Source organism: Garra rufa, chromosome 1 (genome assembly GCF_049309525.1).
Source record: "Garra rufa chromosome 1, GarRuf1.0, whole genome shotgun sequence".
NCBI classification, from domain to species: Eukaryota; Metazoa; Chordata; class Actinopteri; order Cypriniformes; family Cyprinidae; genus Garra; species Garra rufa.
Window position 1 is genome coordinate 36567613 of NC_133361.1, and position 20038 is coordinate 36587650.

The 20038-nt window shown below is 37.1% G+C and overlaps 1 protein-coding gene and 1 long non-coding RNA gene across 3 annotated transcripts in view; one reads left to right on the plus strand and one right to left on the minus strand.

Moving 5' to 3' along the window:
• The window catches only part of prkcbb (protein kinase C, beta b), a 202621-nt gene that overhangs the window by 171179 nt on the left and 11404 nt on the right, over window positions 1-20038 (minus strand). The gene's annotated exons all lie outside the window — the stretch shown is intronic.
• LOC141334470 (uncharacterized) lies at window positions 15904-17547 on the plus strand. The gene is made up of 4 exons (XR_012355570.1): window positions 15904-16268; window positions 16353-16431; window positions 16575-16655; window positions 17459-17547. It is a non-coding gene; the product is annotated as an uncharacterized lncRNA (long non-coding RNA).

Here is a 20038-nt window from a genome sequence, read left to right on the forward strand (position 1 = left end):
TAACGCAAAACTAATAAGAGGATATGGCTTATAAAAGCAAGAAAGACAGCAAAGTTGAAAAGGGCACTACAAATTGTTCATACATTTTAGAAATAATTACAAAGAAATAGTAAGCAACACATTGGACTAATTGTGAATTTGTTAAGCAGAATAACTGAAATACTATTTTCTTGTAAAATGTGCTTGAAGAGATAGTTTACCCAAAAATGAAAATTCTGTTATTGATTACACACCCTCATGGCATTCCAAACCTGTAAGACCTTTGTTAATCTTCAGAACACAAATTAAGATATTTTTGATGAAATACGAGAGCTTTCTGACCCTGCATAGACAGCAACGCAACTGACACTTTCAAGGCCCAGAAGATAGTAAGGACATTGTTGAAATAGTCCATGTGACATCAGTGGATTAACCCTTAATTTAATGAAGCTACGAGAATACTTTTTGTGTAACAACTTTATTCAACAATTTCTTCTATTTCGTGTCAGTCTTCAACACGTTCAGGTGACGCATACATGTGCATTCCTCTGCATTTGTGACATAAAATGTCATAAAATCGTGGTTGAACCGCTAGTAATTCACTTTCAGAACAAAAAATTACAGATAATGTACTCACCCCCTTGTCATCCAAGATATTCATGTCTTTCTTTCTTCAGTCGTAAAGAAATTATGTTTTTTGAGGAGAACATTTCAGGATTTCTCTCCGTATAATGGACTTCTATGGTGCCCCCGAGTTTGAACTTCCAAAATTCCAAGGAAGAAGGGTCTTATCTAGCAAAACGATCGGTTATTTTCTAAAAACATTTACAATTTATATACTTTTCAATCTCTACACAGAGTACACACAGAGCTAGACAAGATGAGCATTTGAGGTTAAAAACAAAAGTATATAAATTGTAATTTAACCGATCATTTTGCTAGATAAGACCCTTCTTTCCTCTGTTATGATCATTTAGAGCCATTTGAAGCTACATTTGAACTGCATTTTGAAAGTTCAAACTCGGGGGCACCATAGAATACCATTATATGGAGAGAAATCCTGAAATGTTTTCCTCAAAAAACGTAATTTCCTTACTATCTCTTCAATTGTTTTGCTGACCTAATCAAAATCATATGCATTTCTTGGGGCATTTACGTGAGATACATTTGTGCTTTTAAAAGTATTACATGGATGAAAGAATGGACAAAAGGGTGTTGAGACACATTAATAAAAGTACAATTGTTTTAAACTGTACTAGCAAAAATGTAAACCTTGAGTCCACAGCAAGCCTCTACTGATGTATTCTACCAAATGCATATGCATAAGTGAAAAGAACATTTACATGTATGCACTCAGCAGATGCTTTTATCCAAAAAGACTTAAAAAGAGCAAGAAAAAGCAATAAATTAATTATAAAATGCTCTAAAAGCAGATTAATTTGAAAATGCCTGTCTTCGAAAGGATTTTACCTAATTAAGGCCATAAAACACATTAAATTAAATAATTAAAATGAAATAAAATAATACAAATTAGCCTACCTAATTTATCAACCAGTTGTACAAACACATAAAAAATGTTTTGTTATATGAATACTGTATTCTTTTACCACAAAGTAATAAATCAAAGTATCATGCATGCTATCACAGTTTAATAAAAATCACTTTACCAATCAAAGTAAGGAAACAGAAAATACTAGAAAAAGAGATGAAGAATGATTCAGAATGAGACCATATCCATGGAATCTAATCACACATGCAGTGTAACCTCCAAACAGCCCACAGATCACACCACAGTCCTCTAACTGCTCTAATGACATCAGTATGACCCAGCAGCATTCGGCTGCAGCGACAACAACTGCTTTCAGCACAGTGTGTGCTCAGTCTACAGTCAGCGGTGACAGAGGCCCAACTAAATCACACTTTATGACTAGAGCTATGCTGATTACTTATTTATATTAAAGAATTCTATTAAAAGCGCTGGGTCATGTGTGTGTGTGTGTGTGTAGATTAAAACAGAGCAATGATTTTCTCTGGCAACTGATCCAGGATCAGAGGACAGCCAACAACAGGCACACAGATCTGCGCTCTGATTTATCTATAAATTCACTATACGTGTGCTAAAAGCCTCTTCCGACAAGACTAGTTTTCCCTGAGGATAGTTTCATTTGTGTTTGACAGACATACTTTATAATTTTATGCCTGTTTGAATTGACCATGTCTGTATTTTTAACACACATGCACACACACAGACTGTGACCCTGGACCACAAAACCAGTCTTAAAGGAACACTCCACTATTTTTGGAAATAGGCTCATTCTCCAACTCCCCCCGAGTTAATAAGTTGTTTTTTACTGTTTTGAAATCCATTCAGCCGTTCTCCTGTTCTGGTGATATCACTTTTAGCATAGCTTAGCATAGATCATTGAATCCTATTAGACCAATAGCATCGCGTTCAAAAATGACCAACGAGTTTCGATATTTGTTTTATTTAAAACTTGACTCTTCTGTAGTTATATCGTGTACTAAGACCGGCAGAAAACGTAAAGATGCGATTTTCTAGATCGATAAGATTAGGAACTACACTCCCATTCCGCCATAATAGTCAAGGAAGTTTGCTGCCATAACATGGCCGAAGCAGGAGCAGTAATATCACGCAGCACATCACATCACAACGTGAGGAACTGCATGCACAGGGAGCATTCCTTGTTGGAAGTTACCTAGCTGGGAACTATTTTCAGGCGCTGCGTGATATTACTGCGCCTGCTGCGTCCATATTACAGCAGCAAACTTCCTTGACTATTACGCTGGAATGGAAGTGTAGTTCCTAATCTTATCGGCCTAGAAAATCGCATCTTTACATTTTCAGCCGGTCTTAGTACACAATATAACTACAGAAGAGTCAAGTTTTAAATAGGACAAATATCGAAACTCGTTGGTCATTTTTGAACGCGATGCTATTGGTCTCATAGGATTTAATGATCTATGCTACGCTATGCTAAAAGTGATATCGCCAGAACAGGAGAACGGCTGAATGGATTTCAAAAAGGTAAAACTTAACTTATTAACTTGGGAGGGGAGGGGGGGGGGGGGGGATGGAGAATGAGCCAATTTCCAAAAAAAGTGGAGTGTTCCTTTAAGTAGCACGGGTATATTTGTGGGAATAGCCAAAAAAACATTGCATGGGTCAAAATTATCAATTTTTCTTTTATTCCAAAAATCATTAGGATTTTAAGTTAAAATCATGTTCCATGAAGATGTTTTGTACATTTCCTACCTTAAATATATCAAAACTTCATTTTTGATTAGTAATATGCATTGCTAAGAAGGTGATTTTCTCACTATTTTGGTATTTTTTTGCATCCTCATATTCCATATTTTCAAAAATGATGTATAAATCTCAATTTCAACAAATTGACCCTTATTGACTGGTTTTCTGGTCCAGGATGAAAAATAGTCTGCAGTATGTAAATACTCAATATTACACAATAAATATTCAACATCGGTAGAAACCAATACATTCACAGATGTCTGCAGATAACTGATAAGGTGCTGGTATTCAATGCATCCCAAGATTTAGACATTTCTTTGCCAATTTTCTGAATAAAATAACAGTTGGTGGTTCAAGTACAGCTGGCACCCCATCTTACAGAAAAAAAAGAAAATGTAATTTAACCAAAATCAAATTACAGACTGCTCACAACAGTAACTACAGTATCTTTAATATTGTATTCTTAAATTAAAAGAATATCCTAACCGGATCACAGTTGGTCACAGTTTTATTTCAGAATATCTGAATCAAATGCTTCCTTTTTTACGTAATTGATGCTGTGATACAAATAATCACAAGTGGAAGCTAAAACTGATACTACAACAGCTTGAAACCACCAAAGGGAAGTTAAGTTTACTTTGATACGCCACTTTCTGTGCACTGACCCAAAAACAATTCTATTTAGCTGAATATAATCTCAAGAAGCAGTGATATTTGGGACAGCGTATCCGCAAGAGTGACGGAGAGAAATAGCGAGAATGAGAGCGAGTGCTTGAAAAGTAGTCATGTACTGTGAGGCTACCCATCTCCTGTTGCCTAGCAACTGCAGCAAGCAGTTAAATGGTCCTATGGGTTAAATGGGTTTGAGAAGCACTGCAGCACTATTACTGAAGCCTTCTTACGGGTCTTTACTTCACCAATCATCATCAGCACCATCTACACACCCTATTTACCGTCATTCAAGCCAGATCATGTAGAATGTAATGTATAATTAGGCATAAATAGAATGTGATATGAATCAGTGCGGCACTGTGAATCAAAAGTGAGACGTTTCTTGTTCTATCCGCATTTAGCAGAAGTAAACAGCTCATCATGGATTAACACAAACCTGAAGCGTACAAAAATTATTTTCTCAGGCCTCTAAAGCAGTTTGGGGATTTTAGTATCAGATGAACTGGAAAAACATCCAGGTCAGATGTAGAAATTAAATTTTTAAAAAATTTAAAAGTTATTTTGGGGTTTAAGTAAAAGGTAGGTCTAAAAAAAAAGGAAACTGCAACTCACATCAGTGTTAAAATTTGTAAAAGCATTACATTTAAATCTCATTTAACTTCAATCATAATTTTCTCCTTTCAGACCAGACCAAAACCTGGCTGGCTGAGTCAGTGGAAAGCTTGCATATGCATATTCCTCTGTGCTCTACAGCAGAAGGTCCAATTTAATCGCTGGCCAGAGGGAATTCACTGCATTAACATCGATCAGGCTCATACAATAGCACCAATACCCAGTAGGGTCAATACTGAAAAAAAAAACTTCAGCCATGACTTAGCCAGGCATCTAAAATGGGGGGCTGCCCTAACCCTCATGCATTTCTGTGCACATACAGAAAACAGAACCTGTTGACCGGCTTAAGTGTTTGGTAAAACATCTTATTACAACATATTACGAATGAAGTCATTGAGACAAAGTTTCCAGTAGTGTCTTCATTCTTTACCAACTGAAAGCAGACTTGTTAATGTTTTTGGTCTCTTATTCTCACAAAGTAAAAGAGTGATACTGTTTAATATTATTACAATTTAAAATAACTGCTTTCTGTTTGAATGTATTTTAAAATGTAATTTATTCCTGTGATCAAAGCTACATTTTCAGCAGTCAGTACTCCAGTCTTTAGTGTCACGTGACCTTTCAGAAATCATACTAATATGCTGATTTGCTGCTCAACAAACATGTATTATCTTATTTATGTTGATAATTAAACTTTGTGCTTAAATTTTGATGGAAAAAGTTCTAAATAAATTTGAATACCATAATAAATGCCTTTATTGTCATTTAATTTCCTGGTAATTTACTCACCACCATGTTATCCAAGATGTTCATGTCTTTCTTTCTTCAGTCGAAAAGAAAATTAAGGTTTTTGAGGAAAACATCCAGGATTTTTCTCCATATAGTGGACTTCAATGGGGATCAACGGGTTGAAGGTCCAAATTGCAGTTTCAGTGTAGCTTCAAAGGGCTCTACACTATCCCAGCCGAGGAATAAGGGTCTTATCTAGCGAAACGATTGATCATTTTCTAAAAAAACGAAAATAAGTATACTTTTTAACCAGAAAAACTTGTATTGCACTAGCTCAGTGATGCGCATAAGGTTCGGTATCGTTTGAATTTGATCAATTCCAATTCCGATTCTGCTTATCGATTCCGATTCTTATCGATTCCTAGTTTTCGATTCCAATAAAATCCAATAAAATCTGTCTTTTTACAAAGTGTTCTGTTGCAGCCAAATAACATGAGCAAAAAGCAGCAGCCTACAGAACACTTGAGCCTACAAGAGAACTTTTGCCTACGGTTAAACAAAAACTACCACAGCAAAAACAACTAGACTAATATACATTTTTAACATTAAATTGTTAAAGACAAGTAAACAATCAGCAATAAAATAGGAACAAACAAATCAATTAGCAGTAGCATAAATAAATACAACTGAACAAATTTCAGGTACAGAAATTGAAATCAAAAGTTTAGAAACACTATAGTTTTCGTTTCATAAATAAAGTTAGATATTCAGTCAAGATCAGTGAATTATTTTCTTTAGATTTTTGATTAACATTAAAGACAGGCAGAACGTTTATTAGGCTGCTGTCTCTTTAACACCGAAAATACTGTTATACATGCGTTTCTTTTAAAACTGTTGACGTTAAAGACAAAAAACAGCTGTATTTTTGTGCATTATCTCTGTGCTCGTGCTTCAGATATGTGCGCTTCACGCAAACAGTGTACAAGTTATTTGCCTTCCTGCACACTGTAAAAAGTTTTCACCAGTTTCAACTTAAAAACTTAAGTTTAGCAGCTGCCTTAAAATTTTAAGTTAAATCAACTTAGGTCATTTAAACTCACAAGTTAAATCAACTCATTTTTATTGTAATTAGTTCAAATGACTTCTAGTTTTAAGCTGATTTAACTTAAAAACTTAAGGCAGCTGCTGAACTTAGGTTTTTAAGTTGAATCTGGTGAAAACTTTTTATAGTGTGTGTTTAAGTGATTTAAAATCATATTAAAAAGGTATAGGCATATTCAAAAAGGTAGGGTAGGGCGAAAAACTCCATCTTATTTTCTCCTCCAACTTCATAATCGTCCAGTCATTGTTTTACCTTGTTTTACCTTTTTTTGTTTGACTTTCTTTGCATGTAAGACCATTATTCCTCAGCTGTAGAGCCCTTTGAAGCTGCATTGAAATGGCAATTTGGACCTTCAACCCATTGATCCCCATTGAAGTTCACTATATGGAGAAAAATCCTGGAATGTTTCCCTCAAAAATCTTAATTTCTTCTCGACTGAAGAAAGAAAAACATGAACATCTTGGATGACATGAACTAGAGTGAACTAATCCTTTAATGTTAATCTTACAGACCCCAAACATTTACCCAGCATCACATAAAAATATAACAAAAGCATGTTCTTCAGAAGCCGTCTGGAAGTTCTTGAAGGCAATATGTCACACCATCTTAACCAGGGAATACCCAGAGAAAGCTAACTGCTAGCATTTCCATTCATCACAATAGCAGTTGTAAGCTGTCGCTAGCAGTTCAGGCTAACTGGATAATGCTAACCAGCAAAACCCTTGAGAGGTGACCTGAATTGCTCCCCGAAGAAAATATCAGATATTCTGAAGCTATTCTTTTCCAGTATTCCAATACATGCTGGTTCTGTCAGGTAAAGTAGGCTAATGGTATACCTCACTGCTTTCTGATATATTTTTAAACATTCAACCAAATTCTTCCTTCTTTGTCAACTCAGGTAAGGCCAGTAGCTGTGCTTAAAAAGAGCCCCTGTGTCCTAACATACTTGCATTTCAATTAAAAGTGTGGCAGATAGCCTGGGGAAGCTTTTAACCTAGCTGGCCCACTCAGAGATTGCCCATTTTTAATATGCGACTGACAGTGATCCCAGCGGTGAACCTGACTTCACTTTAAAACATACACACCTGCAGGTTCACCCCTCAAACTGTCTCTTTCACTTCACCTGGTGCAGCTCAGCAGCACAGATTCGGCCTCCACTCACAGCTGTAGCATCTGTGAACATTTCAGTCTGAAGCTAAAAATGATCTTAAAGAGACACTTCACCCAAAAACAAAACTCTGTCAGAGCCCTAGCTCTCAAATCTCATTCATAATTCTGAACATTTCTTCTCCACTTTCTTCTTCTTGCAAATGGTGTTGAGTGGGCTGCATTTCTGACTACTTCTTATGCTGCTAACACTATGTGAGCATAAGAAACAATATATATGATTAACATTTACAAAGCTGAATAAATTAGCTTTTCATGGATGTATGGTTTATTAGGATAGGATAATATTTGTTTATATACAACTATTTAAAAATCTGGAATATGAGGGTTCAAAAAAAACGTTAATATTTGAGAAAATCGCCTTTAAAGTTGTCCAAATGAAGTTGCATATTACTAATCAAGAATTACGTTTTTATATATTTATGGTAGGAAATTTATGAAATATATTCATGGAACAAGAAATTTACTTAATATCCTAATGATTTATGGTGATAATTTTGACCCATACTATTGCTACAAATATACCTGTGCTACTTAAGACTGGTTTTGTGGTCCAGGGTCACATATGTAATTGAACTGTGAGTTTGGCAACACTTTCTAAGATTTCAGTATTTCCCCATTCAAACAAATAGGAGTTGGTCTTTCCTGCCTGAAATAGCTGCCCAGAGGCGTTGCAAATATGGCCACCAAGTGAAATGACTTACGCTGAAAAGGACTTTGGTAACTCACATTTAATAATATTGCCGCTCTGCTTTTTCGATAATGTCATGAGGCATTAAAAAAAAACCTACAGGTGACAGAAATTTTATTTTAAGCGTGAACTATGCAGACTACTGGAAAGTAGAAATGCCCAGTCTGTACTAAAAGCATGGCAGAACTACTTAGCATGTGAAAGCTGTCAGCGAGGTTGATATCTGGACAGCGCAGCTCGGAGTGGTTTCTCTGGAGAAAGGGCTGCACTCTTGTGTTCTCTGTTCTGACAGCGCTCTCAGACTGTGGTCTTTGAATCATTGTCAGTCATCGTGATAACGCTGAGACTCAAACACGAAGATACAAGGAGGAATTAGACAAGTTGATAGATTTGTGACAGGATCCCACACTCAAAGCACTTGCACAGCTAAGTGGAGACCTGGGTGGGTGACATACATCTAAGATGGCAGGTAAATGTTGATGTCTGAGATTTACAGAACCCTCTTGAATCTCTCCTCAGTTCTCACAGATGTGGGCGACCACGCTGGAAAAAGCAGAGAGTGTTTACATAAAAACAGATGATGAACCAAAGTAGTCCGAACACTGCTGCTACTATGAAGCTGTCACATCTATACCAAGTTCAGTGAGTTTCTTTTGCCCATTTAACAGAATAGTTCACCTAGAAAAGAAAATTCTGGCATTAATTACAACCTGTAAGATCTTCAATCATCTTCGGAATACAAATTAATAAATATTTTTGATAAAATCCGAGAGCTTTCTGAAACCTCCATAGACAGCAACACAACTGTCACGTTTAATGCCCAGAAAGGTAGTAAAGACATTGTTAAAACAGTTCAAGTGACATCAGTGGTGAGAATGGGGTAAGTTGAGCCAGCTTGTAAGTTGACCAACCCCCCTGTATCTTGGCAAATGTACACTTTTACTGTAATGTGACCATGTAGTGGAAGGCACCCACTTACTTTAAAAACTGTCTTTGGCTTAAAGGTTAAATGTCAGAATAACAGATGTAATGGCTGTTACATCAAAGCAAATTTATAAAGGTCTAAAATATTTATGATGCATATAGGTGATTTAGCAAGATATAAAGCCATGCAAAACAAATAATTTTGCTAAATATTAGCCTGAATTGGTAAGCTAGCTAGTATGCCTCCAAAATGCCAGCTATGGGGCAAATGAGCCAAATGCTGAGGGGTAAGTTGAGCCAGTACTTTAACTTACCCCATCATAAGGCACTGAAGTTAAGTTAAATCTCTTAAGTATAAACTGGTATTTTAATGTGATAATGCGCAACTGATTTAGTTGATCATATATTTACATATACAGTGTAAAAGTGCAACAAATCCTTCTCTGAGAACCAGAAGACGCTTTTCATCACATTATGGCCTGTTCGGCCTCTTCGACATTGCTCTGTTTAGTCTGTTTTTGGGAAGGTTAAAACTTTGGTGCTCAACATATTGTACATTCTGATCATTTAAAATCATAGGAAACATCCTAAAATTACTTTAGATACTTTAAATGTACTTTTGCCTCATTTTCCCTTATCTTGAGGACCACATAAGTAAAAAATGGCTCATCTTACCCCGCTCTCCCCTAATGTTATGAAGCTATGAGAATCAGTCATTTTTGCATGCGAAGAAAACAAAAATAATCACTTTATTCAACCATTTTTTGCTTCCATGTCTGTTTACGCGGCACAATCACAAAAGGTGCTGCAGGGTCAGAAAGCTCTCGGATTTCATCAAAAATATCTTAATTTGTGTTCTGAAGATGAACGAAGGTCGTACGGGTTTGGAACGACATGAGGGTGAGTAATTAATGGCAGAATTTTCATTTGTGGGTGAAATATCCCTTTAAACAATGTTAACTTTAAGATGAAGTCAGCATAACATAAAATCTCACAGAATAAGAGGCTAGAAGAGACACTGCTAAAATAAAAGCAAGAACAATGCACAAACAATATGTAAATAAGTAACTTATGACAACTTATGTCTTTAAAATTCACTAGGCGCATGCCAGGATTACTGGTCCAAGTCAAAAGAGTCCTTACGAAATCCTCAGCTATGCCCTAGGCACCTACTTTATGCAATTCTATGGGATACTTCTATACTTTTATAGTCCACTAGGCAAAAATTACAAGTTGGATTGCTTAGGAAAGTTATAGCATGGCTCTTCTCAACAAGCCACATGATTTGAAGCATCATTGAGGTGTCTTAGCAAGCACCATTAAACAGTATAAGTCCTCAAAGTGTCTGTAGCTCAAAACTGGACTGCCTCACTGATGGAGTGAGATCTCTCTCATGGCCCATTTAAAAGTAAGGCCAACTAAGACAAGATGGTCCCCACAGGACTTCCAGCCAGCCTGTTTCAGACGCTCAGCTGGTGGCTGCCTCTCCTGTCCTCCTAACCCTCTTTCCAACTTCCAACGGACCCGCCGGCCGACACACACATCAAATGCGGCACCGGCTACCATCAAACAAAGAGCACCTGAACAGCCGGCTCGTGAGGTGAAGGTCAAAACTCTTCCACAAGCCCTCACATTAAGCCTGAGTACTTGCAGGCCATCGAAACTGAAAACTGACAATGACATAAATACTGAAAGGACTGAAGTTGGTTTAATTTTGGAAAGAGAGAGCGATTAAGGTCCAGCAGCAGGGAATATCGAGCCTCATGCGTCTTGTCCTCAGGGACACAGGAGCCACAAAGGTCAGACATGTTTGTTATAAACAAAAGGATCCTGTTCTGCAGAAAACAACCTTGCAGTGTCAATAGAGCAGGAACCCTCCCTCGGGTGGCCTGGAAACCACCACCATGATCTAATCTGGTTGAAAGCATCGGGAGAGGCTAACAGCATTCAGGGCTAAATTGAGTTTCAACTGTACTTGCTTAACATGGAGGCACTTTTACAGGCAGTTGAACGTCCTTATTGCATTATTACACGCATTCTCTTCCAGCAGTGTGGCTCTCGGCAGACCTTTTTATTAGGTCCCGAATACAGAGCAGATGGTCCTTGTTGGGCTCTTCTATCCATGTGTAATTGGCTCTCAACATTCATTAGCTGGTTAAAACATCAGCAATCAGACATTGACTATTCAGATTTAACTTCTAACGCAAATGGATTTCAGGGAATTATTTTTTATTTCTATTTGAGTTGAGATGATAAAAGAACAAACTGCAATAGTGGCAGAAGCTTGGAAAAATGGAAATACTGGGCTACAATCCAGGCCTGTCCTTGACTAAAGATTTTTCTGGTCGACTAGTAGTCATACATTTTAAGCATTAGTCGACTATTAATCGCACGTTTATTAATAAACCTTATTACACGGCTCTTTGGAATGCTTGATTCTGATTGGTCAGTTGAGACATTTGCAGGTTCGTTCTTTTCAAATAATCACCGCTCCAAAGTAATAACGCATAGCTGGTACTACTTGTATGTTTAAAATCCCTCCGTGCCAACAAAGATTACCGTTTGGCGCCATCTTGTGACAAACACTGGACAACCACAATTAACAATGGAAAATTTCGACATTAATCTATTTAAATTGTCTTACTAACGTACATAGTTTGAAGGTTAGTCACGTGGTACTATATCGTTTCGCGGAAGGATAAAAATGTTAATTTAAAACAAATATGCCAATAAAAGGTTTCAAATTCATATTCATGTCAATTTTTTTTCCTTATGTGGCAAGTAGCCATGTAATAAGCGGGATAATGTACAGGCAGCCGGTAGTTATCGCAGAAATAAGCCCCTTCAGTGTGATACAAGACCCTCCGCTTCGCGTCGGGTCCTGATCACACTGTCGGGGCTTATTTCTGCGATAACTACCGGCTGCCTGTACATTATCCCTTACATATAAATCATAATAATGATTTTAATAAACTATTATTTTCGTCTTAAGAGATGAAGTCCGCAACACTCGTCATTTCTGCAGTAGTAATTCATACAGATCATGTAATCTGAGAATATTTGTTTTCTGTTTGAATTGGTTCATTTAAAACATTTAGACATTTCATTCTTTATAGATAGCGCATATTTTTCATGTCTGTAAGGCAAGTATACACAGAGTTTTACGCTCAAGTTCACAGAGACCGAGATGGCAGAAAGTGCTAGCCTGACAAGCCAGACCCACATAAATGTAGGGTCTGGGCACTCTCCATAGACAGGGCTCAACTGGAGGGGTGGGATAAACGGTTGTCTTTCAAACTCCCTCTCCACGCAATAGGATAGCGCTACAACCAATCAGAGCAACGAAGAAGGTGACGTAGTCAGAGCGACAAAGATTTTTAACGAAAACCGGTGCAGTCTGTCAGCCAAATAATGGACATAGATTTGCACCAGACCTTTAAAAGTAAACAAAAACATGCACAGACAAATCCAAATTACACCCTGCGGCTCGTGACGATACATTGTTGTCCTAAGACACGAAACGATCGGTTTTTGCAAGAAACTGAACAGTATTTATATCATTTTTTACCTTTGATACACAGCCACGTCCTTCTGTCATGAGCACGAGTTTAGCATTCGACTCGTTACATGTGAACGCGCTCTGCCGTAGAATACGCAAACGCCGGAAGGGGAAATCAGTGAAAAGTCCCGGATGAGTTAGCGCAAGCAAACGTGATCTTTTAGCTTTAAATGGGTTTGAACAACCAGGATAAGCGCAAGTAATTACCATTTTGAATAGCCGCTATATCCACAATCTCTGTGCACTGTGGAAACAATGAGTGTCGTATACAAGCGACAGATTGCTTCCGGTGTTTACGTATTCTATGCCAGAGCGCGTTCACATGTAACGAGCCTGATGCTAAACTCGTGCTCAGGACAGATGGACGTGGCTGTTTATCAAAGGTAAAAAATGATATAAATACTATTCAGTTTTTCACGCGTAATTCACGGAACCAGAGAATGTCTGACAGAACTTATGGTCGCAGGTCAGTCGTCATCATGTTAAGCCCGCCCACCGACTCGTGATTGGCCCGGTACATCTTGGATTTTTTTTCGAAATCTTACGTGAATTGAGAGTAACTAGACTGCCCTTGGAAGCAAATGTAATTTGCTGCCGCTAGGGGCGCGTCTAGATTCTAGGCTAAGAAAGTGCCTCCAGTTTGCTTAAATTATTTTTCAAAAGTGCACATTTCATTGTTATTGTGAGTACACAAATAAACGTAGAGTCTTTACAGATTCGAAAGATGTAATATTTTTATCTGTATGACAAAAAATGACGGAGTATTTTAAGAGCAAGTGACCTCACCGGTGCCTCCATCTGTCATGCATTGAGTGCGCTACTGTTTAGCTTCCACACTTCGCACAAACACTTGAATAGCACATTTTCTAGGTTAACATTAGATTGAGTTTAAGTTTAAATTTAAAATTGCTACTACATACATCTTTCAGATGAAAAGCCATATTTGAGGTTGACGAATGACAGGTGAGCGTTTGGATGTCCTGCCTGATGTACTATATTACCACATAGACCAGTTAACAATCTGGGGCCGGATTCACGAATATCTTCTTAAGAAATAAATTAAGAAATTTCTTAAGATAAATTCTAAGAAGTTCGTAAGAATGTTCTTAAGTGCAATTCTTGAAAAAATCTTCTCTAATATGTTCTTAAGAACATCTTAATTTCTTTCTTAAGAAAAAAAAAGATACATCTATCTGAGTGAATACATGGCTGAAGACGCATTTATAAACACTTCAACGTCTTTTTTGCGGTTTCTGCAGATTATCCTAATAATCATAAGCACGCACATTTTCGTCACGACCGTGTCTGGCGCTCGGCTTCATGTTTTTAATGCGCCGTGTTTTTGAACCGTTACTTTTAAAGGGTCTGTCTTAAGCTTTGGCGATCAGTTTATTCACTTTTGTGTTGTATTTTGTTGCCTCGTCTGAATGAACGCTTCCGTTATGTGTGTGCGCTGCTACAGCAAACGCGTCCTGCACATGCGCTAAATACGGCCAAAGATTATGTGGTATTTTTATTTATTTTTTTATTAAATCTCCCTATCTGACTCGATTTTGTCGAGTTGCTACTAAGTTTTGATGACGGCAAAAAGTAGGGTCATACACAGGCTAATCATGACCGATCATTGTTTACATTATCAGTCATTGCTGTCACTTCAGCGAACTCTTGCTCATCTCTATTAATAGTCCTAATATGTATTATATGTAGCTAGTAGTGTTGCAATGCTTAAATATAACAGTTAATTTGAAATAACCCAATCAATTAATTAAATAATTATTACTATTTGGGATTTAAGACAAGTCTCGGGCTATCCTAACTTTAAGAAGTTATTTACGATGGTTTTTAAGAAGATTCTTTTCAAGAATTTGAATTTTCTTAATTTTTGTCTTAAGAACAATCTTAAGTAAAAAGATAAGAATATTCTTAAGATGATTTTTTTGGGAATACAAAATATTCTTAACTTTTTTCTTATTTTAAAAAATAAGAAGAAAATGGCAGTTAAGAAGAAATTTCTTCTTAAGAATGTTTCGTGAATCCGGCCCCTGTTCGTCATGGATTGTGTGACTTCGCCATTTCCTGTGGAATTTTTTTTCTGAGACTAAGCGACTAATAAAACTTCGGTCGACCAAGCCTCTTCTCATCAATTACCGGTTAGTTGACATTCATTCACACAGTCAGTGTTGACTTTTATCTACACAGGGGTCTCCAAACTTGGTCCTTGTGGGCTGGTGTCCTGTAGAGTTTAGCTCCAACTTACTAGGCATACTAGACAATTCTAGACAGGTGTATTGAGGCAAGTTGGTAAAATCTGCAGGACACCAGCCCTCCAGGACCGAGTTCGGAGACCCCTGTACTAACAGATGTGAATCTCAAATTGTCCTGCATATGCTGCAATTTATTAACTTGCAATCGTGGATCCAACCAAGGCAAGTCCTAAAAATTTGTTTGGTTATTGAATGTGGTTGTCAGTCTAGTTTATAGACATAATGTGTGTGAACAGAATATTTTTTGCTATGGTTTCTATGGCAGTAAAAGCTGAAACTGATGATAACACTGATATGACAGCACTGACAGTTGATACAAATACAAGAACCACGTCTTTCGCTAAAATCATGAATTTCTCTGGATTTACAAATAGTTGGACACATTTGGCATAATGTAAGTAACCGAAATTCAGAACCTCTAAGCGGTGTATTTTTCCATGTCAGTTATCTTTTTTTAATCCTGTTAATACTTTACCATTAAAAACATACTACCGCATGTGTAATTGGTGCTATATGAACATGTATGACGGTTTCACTCGTGTCTTTTGCAGCATCTCACATGTGAGTAGCACTTTTGCTATGGTTATGCCTGTTGTTTGAAAACACTGCAGAACGAGTTTTAGTTTGAAAACTCTGGGGTTGCGTTTCAGTGTAAATGGACCAAAATTGAGACATTTAAAAATGATAGTGTGGCTGCCCACATTCGCTTTGCATTTCCTTGATGACCGTGTAAACAATAATCAGAATCAGAATGAGCTTTATTGCCAGGTATGTTTGCACATACTAGGAATTTGTTTTTGTGACAGAGCTCCACAGTGCTACAGAATGACAGTGACAAGACGATACATATTATAAAAAGAACAATATACAAGTATACAAGACAGACAATGTGCAAAAATAGCAAAGACATTTGAATGGAAGTAAGTACACTGTAAACCCCACTGTTGTCATTAATAAAGAGATTAAGTTAATATAACTTGACATTACTTAAAATACCAAGTTTTGGCATCAAAACTTAAACAGGTGTGGTTAACTTACTCATTTGGCAGCAAAAAACTTTTTAATTGATATTTTAAGTTATCTGAACTCAACATTTTAATTAATTTGAAAGATTCACAATGTCTATTTAAAATGATTGGTCGCACTTGAAATTCTGCTTTGACAACCGCGCTGATTGGTCGATATAAGTTATATGACACAAGGCGGTATTTTTTCTCGTCATGCTGAATTTTGCTGAAGAACCAGCAGGACAGACGCACTAGCAGAAACCATCTGACACAAGAAAGACAAAAGTTAAATCAGTAAGTAGAGATTTAAACGCTCATATACATTTTTTTTTAATTGATTTACACGTTATTCCAATGCTATTTTTTGTTTTGCTCCAGTAGCAGCACAAGTAAGCTGGCGGTAAAGCAGGCGGGAAGAAAGCCGTCGTGAAAGATTCATTAGAGTGAAGTTACACAGGTAGGTTAATGGTAAAATATAAGTGTAAATTTTGCTTGGTTCCGTTTTATTTTTGGAGTATTTTGTACTAATAAATATGCCGGAGTTTCTAAATTTCTATAAGAACATTTGAATTTCCCGCTTAACTTTTTTTCCTCCCCCAGCGGCACTTGCAGGCAGGCGGTCGTGAAGCAGGCAGGGACAGGGATGGAGTCGGTCGTGACGAAGGCCCATGGATTACGCTGGTAAGTTAATGTTTAACACGCCTGTACGTTGTGACTTGCTTAATTTATTAATGTTTCTTTGATGTTGTGTTTTTAAAAGCGAGAATGAGAACTTGCGCTGTTGTGTATGCGCTTATGAGGGAACAAAACACGGACATGTACCGTTAAAGTTCGCTTTTACCTCAAGGTGCGCGCATAAACGGTCAAATGCACGCAAAAATATTTCAAAATGAGGCGCTCGCTTGGTGATTATTCACGTAAACCCTTGTCAGTTATGTCTTAAATGGTCATAAACAGTTGAGAATGAAAATACGTTTGTAACAGTATATTGCATCCGTGTGGCTATTAATGCAGGTTTACTAAAGGTTTCATGAGGAGAACAATGCAAAGCTAAAAATTAACGAAATTGTGACACATTTACAGAGATAGGCCTATGTTTTTAATTAATAATTCTGTTCATGTAATGTGTTCTTGGTGCATAATATTAATTATTCGTTTTTAATAGATTTTATAAAATGTATTCAATCCTATCTGCATTTTGTTTTTAATCAAGTTACCATTAGCAGAGCTGTGACTGTTTTACATGTCCCTGTGAGCGATTTGTTGACTTTTTACTGTCGGGAAAGACGTGCAAAAATGTTGTAACAACGTTAACTTAGTTGGATCAGGTGTGTTTAATTAGGATTTCATCTAAACTCTGCAGGGCTCTGTCCCTCCAAGAATTGACACCCCTGATTTAAATGCTGTTATGAATTTCATAAAAAAAAGTAGTAATAGCCAGTGGTTAGATTTAATATAATTGTTTTTTTGTTTTCACACATAAGTTGTCAGAGCCGACTGAGGACCGAACTCTTGTGCTCCAAGGACCACCTCTTGTGTTTGGAGATGTTTGGGGATTTCTTCGACATGTTTGGTAAGTATTCCATGTAGAAAATAATGTCAAAAAGCAGTGGCGGCTCCTGACAAATATCTCTGGGGGGGCAACTGTTCCGATGATGGTAAAGATAACCGCTTTAATGGGTAAAATTATGATAAAATTCAGATAGCCAACTTTACAGCATTACATTACATTGTTTGATTTGGTTTCCCTGTTCCTAGATGGCAACATCAGGCATGAATTGTACAAACTGTACTGTATTTTGAATAGCTATATTAAATTTATCGCAATGGTCTCAAATACACTGAAACACTTCCACCATGGCCATCAAGAGACACATTGTCATCAACTAGTTTGCCCTCTAAGAGTAAATACTTTATTTCTCATATTAAAACTGTAATTATTCAAATCTTTTCAGAACATATTCAGTATAAATTTGCCTGCCAATAAGCAATGAATACAACTATTTAAAATTCAACATTTGAAGAATACAACTTCAAAATAGACAGACATGTAGATGATTGTGAAAGATTTTTTATTCAGTATAATGTTTTACATGGAAAGTTCGGTTTTCTTTTAGCTGAGGGTTATAAAAATAACGTTAAAATAATGACACTGGCATAAAACTAACGTTCAACTTTCCACTTTATAAAAGTCCCAAAGTGTCACACTAAATTGGACAAACGAGTCAAAAAACACGTATTATAGGTGGATCTGGCAACAAACGGAGGCTGCTGCACCCGCGCTCTCACTCAACGCGTTCTCAAGCCCCGTTCACTGCAGCTTCTCGCAGCAACATGAATTGCAAACACTTATGTGATATGAGGTGGTTTAAACGGCTAAATAATCATTCAAAGAGCTTGACATTTTATTTTTGAATATAAAAAATGACTGAAGTCCAGACCTCGGTGACCTCATAGCTGGCTACGACCGTGATAACATAAACAATGCACCATTTAATAACACACGTCACTTGTATTGAAATTTTGCTCGCCTCTCTTTTAAGCAGGCGAAGTGATCAATTACCTTCTCATTAAAATCAGGCATGTTCCTCACAAGTTCCCTCTCCATTGAAAGAATGGCCAATGCATTCAGACGTCTCGCTACGCGTGCGTGCTGTACATCTTCGAGCACGCATCAGTGCGTATTACGAAATCACGTTGGGGCGAGCCCTCCCGGTGCCCATTGAAATGCATTGTAGGGTTCAAAATGTGAAAAAAAAAAATCTCACAATATAACTCTATGAGACCGGCTGGGGCGATTTTCAATCTGACTGAGATCGCCCCAAGGGGGCGGGGTTTTAGGTTGGAAAGTGACATTCAGGCTGTTGATTGTACAGTAATATACAGACTAGGACCAGCGAAATAAGACTCTTTTTCACCTCTCTTTTTTCGTGTGGCTCAAGGAGGGCGATGCACTATCGCCCACCATGGGCCAGCCGCCCCTGTCAAAAAGACAAGCACACATTAGATCACTCACACTCATTATATAAATTTGAATCTAAAGTGTTATTTCACTCAAAAATTTGAATTTTGTCAGTAGTTACCCTCGTGTCATTCCATATTCGTAAGACTTCCGTTCCTCTTTGGAACACAAATGAAGATTTTTAAAATAATTTTCAAGAGTTTTCCATTTCTCCATAGAGGGACAAGAAAAGGTAAGAAAGACATGTGGTTCCAGTGATTTAACCTCAATTTTATTAAACAACGCACATGCTTAGGTTTGCATGAAACAAACTATAAAAACTATTAAAAATACAGATCCCCAATGCATGTTCACGAGAGCATCACAGTGCATGTGTTTTGTGTTCACGCAAGATCTGAAATCTGAACAGGCCTTGAATAATTTTATTTTGTAAGTGGTAAATTACATGTTTTTGCACTAAACACTCGCGCTGCTTCATAAAATTGAGTTTAAACCACTGAAGTCTCATGGATTTTTTTTCTAGACCTTGAAAATGTTACATTGGATCTCTGGAGAAACAGAAATCTCTTGGGTTTCCTTAAAAAAAATCTTAATTTTTGTTTGGAAGAAGAACAAAGGTGTTAGGGGTGTGGAATGACATGAGAGTGAGCAATGACAGAATTTGCATTTTTGGGTGAACTGTTCCTTAAGATTAAGTTGCACTGTTTGAAATCTACATGAGCTTGCATGCATGTGAATTAACTTTAATTTGATAATGTTTTTTCATCTTTAATAGATGTCTGATGATCACAGCTCAAATCTTGCTGTTGTCAGTGGGGATTGTAATAGTTGAAGATGGGACTACTCTTCAGCCTCTCAACTCTTGGAAAAGTGGTGATGGACAATCTAAGTGACCTTCCTGAATCAATGTGCCTTCTGTTTGGACAAATTTATGTTACAGGTTTTGTGCTTTTCTTGTCAGCTGAGAAAAAAAAAATGAAAATGACCTTTACATTGGAAATTAAAAACATGTTTATGTTAACAGTCAGTAAGACTTTCACCAACAGAGAAGAAACACCTTTTTTTTTTTTTTTTTGTATAACACACACTCCAAGGAACTGGT